Below are 9,522 nucleotides of genomic sequence, written 5' to 3' on the forward strand. Positions count from 1 at the left end.
TTCTGTCTATAATGGAATGGAAATTTGTAACTTACCCCAAACTTTTGACCCGTAATGTACTTCCCCTGATCAATATTTTTGCCCACCCTTCACAAAACCCTACAGCGTTCTTATCTTCTCTAAAACTGTTATATTGTACATATTTGTTATAGCATCTTTGTGCATGTTTTTTATTGTATATTTCTTTCTGTAAATGTTCTTGATGGTTGCAGTACTTTTCTCTATTGTTTATTCCCTTTTCACATGTTTACCTCGATGTCAATATTGCGGCAACATCGTATGTTTGACCATTGGTGCTTTCTCAAAATATTTACACAACGAGATTTTTGATAAACATTTGTCAGTAATGTGGACATAATGACTAAGTGTGTAAAGGCAAAGCAACAGATAGAACAGTTTCAGAAAAGTAAATCACTGTAATGTAGCCTTTAAAACCAGAAATAGACATATATACATACATATCGATATGGATATAATATTGATATATTGCCAAGCCCTACGCCAAGCACACCAATGCAAATTCCATGCAAGTAAAAAATTAACTGTGGCGAAAAATCTGTTTCAGGACTGTACCTGTATGGAAAACAAGATGGAGACATTACAACAGGGCAGAATACTAGCCAAAGACTAAACTGGCCACATAAACACAATATAAGTAAGACAGCTTTATTACTTACATCATTGTGAACTGGTGTAATTTCCTCCCCCTCAGAGGAATATACTGAGGCCGTAATTGATAAATACTTGAATAATAATGAGCTGAAAGGTCCCTGCACTGTGTGGCACAGCCTTTCTGTCCCCCTCTGCTGTGAACGTTGGAGTGTAGCAGCGACACACAGAGGCAGACGGGCTTGTTGCTGCTGGAACTGCACAAGTCAGAGGTGCTGCAGCACAGCAGGTTTAGAAACATCTGCAAAAAAAAACTGGATGTAGCAGCATGCATTGATGTAGACGTACCTGAAATCTGCCTTGCTGAGATTATCAGCCCCCTGCTTCCTCAGGGAGGCGTCTCCGTATGGAGCCAGATGGGCCAGCCACTGTAGTTTAGCTTGTGCAGATAAAATGATGATAAATCAGCACTTTATTAAGTGAGTGAAGGATTTGAAAGCAGCTTAAAATTAGTTTGGGGTTAGAGAAGGATGGCGCCTGTCACAGGGCACAGTACATTTATGACAGTACAGCCAACTACAAGACCCAATGATTTTTTAATCTAATTTACGGCACGTTTTCTTACTGTGTATCGCTATTTGCCATCCCGGTTTCCTGAGAGATTCTATTTTTCACGGCATCTGTCCCAATGAACTGTATTTCTCTTGATTTAAGATACACATTCACCCAATTTTTGTTGCCACAATCTGTTTCTGGCACTGCACACTAGTGATGCACATCAATCTGTGGATGTAGTGGGTGGGTGAAATAATAAATAATTAATGGAAGTATTATGTTTCAGATACTTAGAAGGACACAAAAGGTTAAGTAACCATAACATAAAACTAGGCTCTGATTGATGCATCTGTTTTAATCTTGACATGATTATTTAATCATTATTCATTATTTTTGTTAATAGCTTTTTGTGTTTTTAAATTCCTGATAGCAGGTTTTGTTCACTCTGAGCTCAATATTTCTGTAAAAGCTCTGGTATATAAGTAATCAGAGTTATCATGGCCAATCTGAAAATATCAAATTTAATTAATATTGACTGGTATTGATGATCTAATACAATTAATAATCATAATATAGTAAGTCATAGTATAGTATATTGAACAAAGTAATATCATAGTATGTTGTCTAGTATACTTTGTTGAAAAAAGTCATAAAAAAGTCATATTATAGTATGTCAGAATTAAATGTAGTATTGTCATAATATGTCAAAAATACATATAATATATATATATAGTATATAAAAAAGTGATTAAAAAGTCATAGCATACTTTGTTGAACAAAGTTATAGGATAGTATGCCAAAAATAGTACATTGTACATCATAGTACAGTATATTCATAAAAAGCCATAATATATTATGCCAAAAAAGTGATTAAAAAAGTCCCAGTATAGTTTGGTGAACAAAGTCATGATATAGTGTGTTGAAAAAGGGATAAAAAAGTTAGTGTAGTATGTAAAAAAAAGTCATATTATAGTGGGTCAAAAAGTGATACAATAGCCATAGTATAGTATGTTAAAAAAAGTGATTAAAAAGTCATAGTATAGTATGTTGAAAAAAGTGCTAAAATAATCATAGTATAGTATGTTGAAAAAAGTCTTAGTATAGCATGTTGAAAAAAGTGATAAAAAAGTCAAAGTATAGTCTGTTGAAAAAAGTGATAAAAAAGTGATAATATGTTTGTCAAAAATAGTCATTGTATTGTATATTGAAAAAAGTGATAAAAAATCCTAGTATGTTCTATCATAAAAAGTGAAAAACGTCCTATTATGGTGTGTCGAAAAAAGTCATTCTATACTATAGTATGTCAAAAAAGTCAAAAAAAGTCATAATATAGTATGACAAAAAAACATTATTGCACAGTATATAAAAAAAGTGTTAATAAAGTCAATGTATTGTACGTCTTCTACTATAGTTTGTCGAAAACAGACCTGATATCCTGAAAAAGTGATTAAAAGGCATAGTAGAGCATGTCAAAAAAGGAAAAAAGGAATTGTATCGTGTATTGAATGAAGTAAAAAAGTCATAGTACAATATGTCAAAGAAAGGGGGGAAAAAGTCATAGCATAGTATGTTGAAAACATTTCATAAAAGCCTTAGTATAGTCTGGCAAAGAAATAAACAAAAAGTCATAGTATGTTGAACAAAGTCATAGTATACCATCCATTAAAGGTGGAAATGCCCAGAAAAATAATCTTTAAAAGTCATAATATAATACGTCATAGTGTAGTATGTCAAAAAAGTGATAAAAAGGCATTGTGCAGTATGTCGAAAAAAGTCATAGCATATACTCTGGAAAAAAAGATAAAAAAGTTACAATATACTATGTCAAAAATAGTCACAGTATTGTATGTCGGAAAATGTCATAGTGTAGTATGTTGAAATAAGTGATAATAAGGCATAGTGTAGTATGTTGAAAAACTTCATGGCATATTATTTCGAAAAAAGGCATAGTATATGTAGTATGTCAAAAATTGTCATTGACTAGTATATTGATCATTGAAAATAGTCATAATATAGTATGTTGAGAAAAGTAAAGTAATTGTATGGTATGTCAAAATAAGTGATAAAAAAGTCATAGCATAGTATGTCGAAAAAAGTCACAGTAGATAGTATGTTGAAAAAGTCATTGTGTAGTATTTTCAAAAAAACTCATAGAATATTATGTAGAAAAAGGATGAAAAAAGTTACAATACAATCTCAAAAATAGTCACAGTATTGTATGTCGAAAAATGTCATAGTGTAGTATGTCAAAACAAGTGATGATAAGGCATAGTGTAGTATGTTGAAAAACGTCATAGCATATTATTTCGAAAAAAGGCATAGTATATGTAGTATGTCAAAAATAGTCATTGACTAGTATATTGATTGTTGAAACTAGTCATAGTATAGTATGTTGGAAAAAGTCATAGCAGATTAAGTTAAAAAAGTCATTCTATACTATAATATGTCGAGAAGTGAATCAAAAAGAAATGGTATAGTTTGTCGACAAAGTCATAGTATAGTGTGTTGAAAAAATTATTAAAAAGTTACAATGTAGTATGTCAAAAATAGTCATAGCATAATATGTAAAAATAGGGATAAAAAAGTTATATTATGATCCGTGGAAAAAAGTCATAGTATAATATGCCGAATAAAGAATAGGATGTTGAAAAAAGTGATTAAAAAGTAAAAGTTGATGTGGCTGGTTAGCAGAACGGTCACCTACATGTCTCTTTCATATCTGAGCTGTCCCATCCATTTAAGGTGGAAATGCCCAGAAAAATTAATTTTAAAAGTCATAATACAGTATGTTGAAAAAAGGCATAGTGTAGTATGTCAAAAAAAGTGATAAAAAAGTCATAGTATAGTATGTCGAAATAGTGACATTTTAGCATTATATCAAAGAGATCCCACTCCATTCATACACTGATAGACCCTCCTCTCCCTCCTCACACCTGCCTCCATTTTGTTATCTGCAATACTATGATGTTCACCTGCACTGCTGACTGTTATTATAGTAACAACTGTTTATATCTGCATCTTCCACTACTTACCTTGACTGGTATTTCAATTTGCACTGCTGACTGTTTATTAACAGTACCAATTGTTTACATATACAACTGCAATACCGTACTTTAACTGCAATTAATATGCAATTACTTTCCACTGCACTTTAATTCGGATAGCTTCTGCTCAAACTTTATTTGTATTACCTTAAATCATATAATAAGTTATTATATATATCGATCTGTAAAAATTTGGTTCATAGCAATAGACATCTGTATACATATTCATAGTAAATATTCACCTGTAAACTCTGTTATAGTAACAACAATCTGTATATTATGTTCATTGTACATATCTGTAAAAATTCTATTTATAGTAATACCCACCTGTATATTATATTCAGTATATATCTAGCTGTAAATCTTGTTCACAATACTAGTTATCTACATATTACATTAATAGGACAAATCTATCCGTAAAAATTCTGTTTGTAGTAGTATTTATTTCTATATTTATTCACTACTCATCCATGTCCTGCACTTATGGAACCGTGGTATATCCTGCACTTACTGCTATTGCACTTCTGGTTCGACCTAAACTGCATTTCGTTGCCTTGTACCTGTGTCATGACAATAAAGTTGACTCTAATCTAATCTAATCTAATTATTCTCACACAGAAAGGATCAAGGTATTTTCCTTAACTTATTCAGTAGTGTGATGCTGGTAGTACGCAGGCAACTGAAATGTGTGTGGACACACACACGCACGCACGCACGATGCCGCCACCCCTGCATAAGTCAGTGCCCCTCTTGGGTCCCCCAGTCAGAAAAGGCTGGACACACCACCACTCCACTACTCCACCCCCTCCTACATTTTACATTCTAGAGTGTCAGTGCAACAACAGTGTGAGTGAAGTGGCTGTTGGTGTCAGGTAGCCCAGTCTGGCTTCGTCTGTGAACACAGCACCACACCAGGAGCGATGTTGTGGCAAGTGTGAGGCAGCTGAGAATTGGTATGTTCCACCCTGGTAGCAAAACAATGCCCTCAAGGTTAGAGCAGCATACTAATCACTAGGTGTGGACTGTGAAAGTTGGAGTGCAGGGCAAGATGGTACGCAGGTCATCGTACTTTCTCCAGTCAAATAAGACCACATTATCACCTTGTAGAGAGACTGCACACTTTCACCAAATCACTTGACTGCTCTCTTGACCTTTACTTGCGAAATAAATTCAAGACCTGCAGGGCTGAGCTCAGCTCACCTTATTTGCATCATACCTGCTTGTTAAAATTCAGAAGCCATCGTGAAATATCTTGTGCGATTTGAATGAAGACACTCTTACTATTACCTACCACATGAGCAAGTAAAGCTTCCACTGTGCATATTCAAATCACATGTCAACATTTAATATCTTTACAGATTATCTGTTAGGATGTAAGGTTTGTGCAACCTTCATACCCATCAACTCCATACGTTTCTCCAGACACCCCTTTCCTTTTCCATCTTTTTTAGGAATCCATGGGGGACAGAAGCCTTTTTTCCAGAGACAACCTAACAGAGCCCAGCCTGAAGCTCCCATCTATCCAACATCACCCTCTCCTTCCAGTTTCAACATGTATTCCGTGTCATTGATTGTGATTGTCAAATAAATCACTGAGTCGTTTTTTGTTTTGTTTTTTTGCTAAAAGGTTGCTAACATGTGGTAGACAAATCCGTTCTCAATCCCCAAACCGAGGGTTCCCATAGACACGATCCGGATGCCAAATTACTAGGATGGCTGAAGTCATGGCTGCCCTACAATGGTTAGGTTAATTAGATTTCAGAAAAAGATTGGTTAGGATAAGAATATCAGGGAAGGCCAATCAGAGGCAGAGTAGGGTGGGTAATTCCTTTGTCATCCCAGGAAAAAAATATAGAGACCAGCACCGGGCTTCAACCATGGCACTGCCAAATGACGTAGTATTAAAGAGCAACAAAGTCCCTGTAGGATAGAGGTCGGGGTGAATAAAAAAAAAAAAATAAACGGAACATTTAACCTAGGAGACCGCTCGTGTGTCTCGTGTAAAACTCTAAGTGAAAGTTGACTTACTTTAACTTAACTTACGTATGTAACCTAACCAAGTAATTGCCTTGACTAAGCCTAACCCCTTACGCCAAAATACGTCGAAATATTACGCCAAAGGTGTGCCCAGAGCAAATAAAAGTGACACCAAGGGGTCCTGGCCAAGCGGGCGTATGTGACGAGTTGGGAGTGAGAATGTGGTAGACAGTCTTATCAGGTGGCTGACACAAATAATGACAGGAGGTCAAGACGATGTCAGAGGCCAACTCTTGATACAACAGCTGAGAACGACAGTAGACAGGGAAAGCTATGTGAAGGCTAATTAGACTACTTAGAGTTCGGGCCTGAGGTGTGGGGCATCAAGTGTTGAAAAGATCTTGTTATGCAATGCGGAGATCTTGGAAGAGTAGTTGTCATCTCCAATTATGCCTGAGACACATTTTCACCTTGTAGACAGCTTTACAACTGGCATGGTGAAGAAATAGCAGCTTTGATTCTTGTGTTGACTGTAGAGTGTGTAGTCCTGTCAGCCAGGGTCTGGTCTCCCGCTTATCACACTGGGATAGGGAAAAAACACTCTGGCTTGTTTTGTTTTTCTTTTTTGCAATTTTTTTTAAACCAATCACAATTGTCTTGGATGCAGCGACGATGCTCTCGCAAAAAAAAAGGTGAGCGGAGACAGAGGTGCCATACGTTAGCCTTTATCCCAGCACATCTGGTTTGCTTGTGAATTCAATTTTCTCACTTTCCAAAAAATAAATAAATAAATAGAGGTTGCTACATATCCTTATCAAAAGTAAAAGTTCTTATTATGCAGAATGGCCCTTTTTAGAATAATATCTCACTGAATTATATTTATTGATGCATTAATGTGGAAGCATCACAAATGCAACAGCTGGTAAAGGTGGGGCTAGTTTACATATTTTTATATGTTCAGCTTGCTGACTCAATTCATAATAATACATCATAATTCATTAGTTGATTTGTATTGTAGTGTATATAAATAATCCAAATCTGCAAATTACATAACTTATAACTGATGTGAAAGACAATGTAGCGAACCAAAGAGTACAATATTGGCTTATAAAATGTAGTATACTGGCCGTTTAAACTAACAGGAAAGAAAAATACTCAGGTACAAGTACTTTAAAATTGTACTCAAGGTCAGTATTGAGTAAATGGAGTTTCTAACATCCCACCACTGTCCACTGCACATGATGTTATCTTACATTGTCAAAAGAGGACAGTATTAAGTTTAGACGAGTGTCTCTGTCATAGAACAAAACCCAAATGAAGAGCAGCAATAACTCAAGACATCTGAGTTAAGGGCTGTTGCCGGGGATACGTTTGTTTCACTTTTGAGGCATAATGAAGAAAACCTTCTGTTGCTTTTGTTGATTAGTGCAAAGGTCTTGAAGGAGCTCAACAATTTGCCAAGAACTCCCAAATTATCACCTAAAAGTTATCTGTACATTTTCCTAGTGACGGGTAACTTCACCTCGAACAGTATGACACTCGATGAAAGATGACTGACCTTTGCTCACAAATACTGTCAGCTCGCCTTCAATATTTGAATCACATGAAAAGAAAATTGTTCTTGAATTGAATACAAACACATGCACACTGCTAAAGTCCCAGCTGAGAAGGACAAACAACGGTGCATTCACTTGAGCTCAGAACAAATCCCTTAACAATTTCACAGAGTTATCTTTGTCCTCAAGGGTGAATAGAAGAAAACAAAGCCAGACAAGAAGGAGTGTGGAGTTTCAGTATTATGTAGCACTTAGTGCCAATATAGTGTATGTTGACCTGCTTGCTGAACAACAGCTGCAAGAGTTATGTAGTTCACGCTGAACTTTTAACGTCATATCTCTCAAAGGCACGGCCAAACGAAACAAAAACACAAGAAAAATATAAGAAAGTGAAGGTGTTCTCAAAATTCATTGTTTCAGAGGCTCCGTAACAGCACACAGGAACGGAGGAACACACAGGAAAGAGGAAACAGGGAAAACATTTTCAACAGCTGATCACCAAACATCTCTTTTCTTTTGGTCACTTAGTGTTTGAATAGACAGGATGTGTCTATTTAAGATGAAATGGTGTTTTATAATAGCACTTTCATATTTGGTATGCTCTGGTTGTGTGTGAGTGAGACAGAGCCAATAAGAGTGAGGTCTTAGTTTGAAATAATGTGTCACTGTGCCTTTGCAATCCGTCTCAGTGTGCCATAGACATTTCTCAGGCCTCGTAAATGTCATGTGGTTATCTCTGAGCTCATGGACAAAAGCAAAGAAACAATGTGCCATCAACACCTCTCAGTCCACTCGGGTTTGTTTTCAAGACAACGAGTTGGAAACCTTTTAAAATACGGTCTGTAAATAGGAGAGTATGATATAATGTAATACATAATATCAGGGATTTAGTATTGCAGTTTGGGGACTTTTTAGAGACAGTTTTGAAAAATTGATGGTCAAAATCAATGTGGTAGAAGCTGAGATACACTCACTTGTTGGACTTAGCTTGAGTCAAACGGCTACCTTTCTCATAGTGTTACTCAACGGTGTCTTTCCTGAAATGAAAGAGAAATTTTCGGAAATACACTTATTTATTTACACACTTTATTCTGGATAGTTACATGATAGGATTGGTACCACTATCATGACTGCACATTAAAAAGACAACAGAAAGTGGCCAGTTAGCTTAGCTTAGCATAAAAAGACTGGAATCAGGGGGAAGCAGCTAGCCTGGCTCTGTCCAAAGGTGACAGAATCCACCTTCCAGCACCTCTTAACTAACTCAATTACCTTTTTTTTTTAATCTCATCCATACAAGCTGTTTTGACTTGTTTCTAGTCTTCATGCTAAGCTAGGCTAATCAGTCATATGTAATAATAACAATAATTTATTAATCCTGCAAGGGAAATCACAATGCTTTCACTGTGTTGTTATTATTATTACACAAAGGCCTGAATTACACACACATGCTCAGTACCTATGCATGTACTAATGGAGAGATGTTAGAGTGAGGGGGCTGCCCATGGAAAGGCACCCCATGCAGTTGGGGATTCAGTGCTTTGCTAAAGAAGTGAACTGGCACCTCTCCACCTATCAGTCCATATGGGGACTTAAACCAGCAACCCTACGATTTCCAACCCAACTCCCTACTGACTAAGCTACTGCCACCCCAATGTAGCGTACCCAGTGTAATGGGAAAATTACCCGTCTGCAGTCTTGTCATTTTACAAGTCAGCAAATAAGTTCAACACTTTAACATCCTTTTAACACAGGCTTTGACTGTGTGTAGACCTCATAAT

This window comes from Etheostoma spectabile, chromosome 22 (genome assembly GCF_008692095.1).
Source record: "Etheostoma spectabile isolate EspeVRDwgs_2016 chromosome 22, UIUC_Espe_1.0, whole genome shotgun sequence".
Classification (NCBI taxonomy): domain Eukaryota; kingdom Metazoa; phylum Chordata; class Actinopteri; order Perciformes; family Percidae; genus Etheostoma; species Etheostoma spectabile.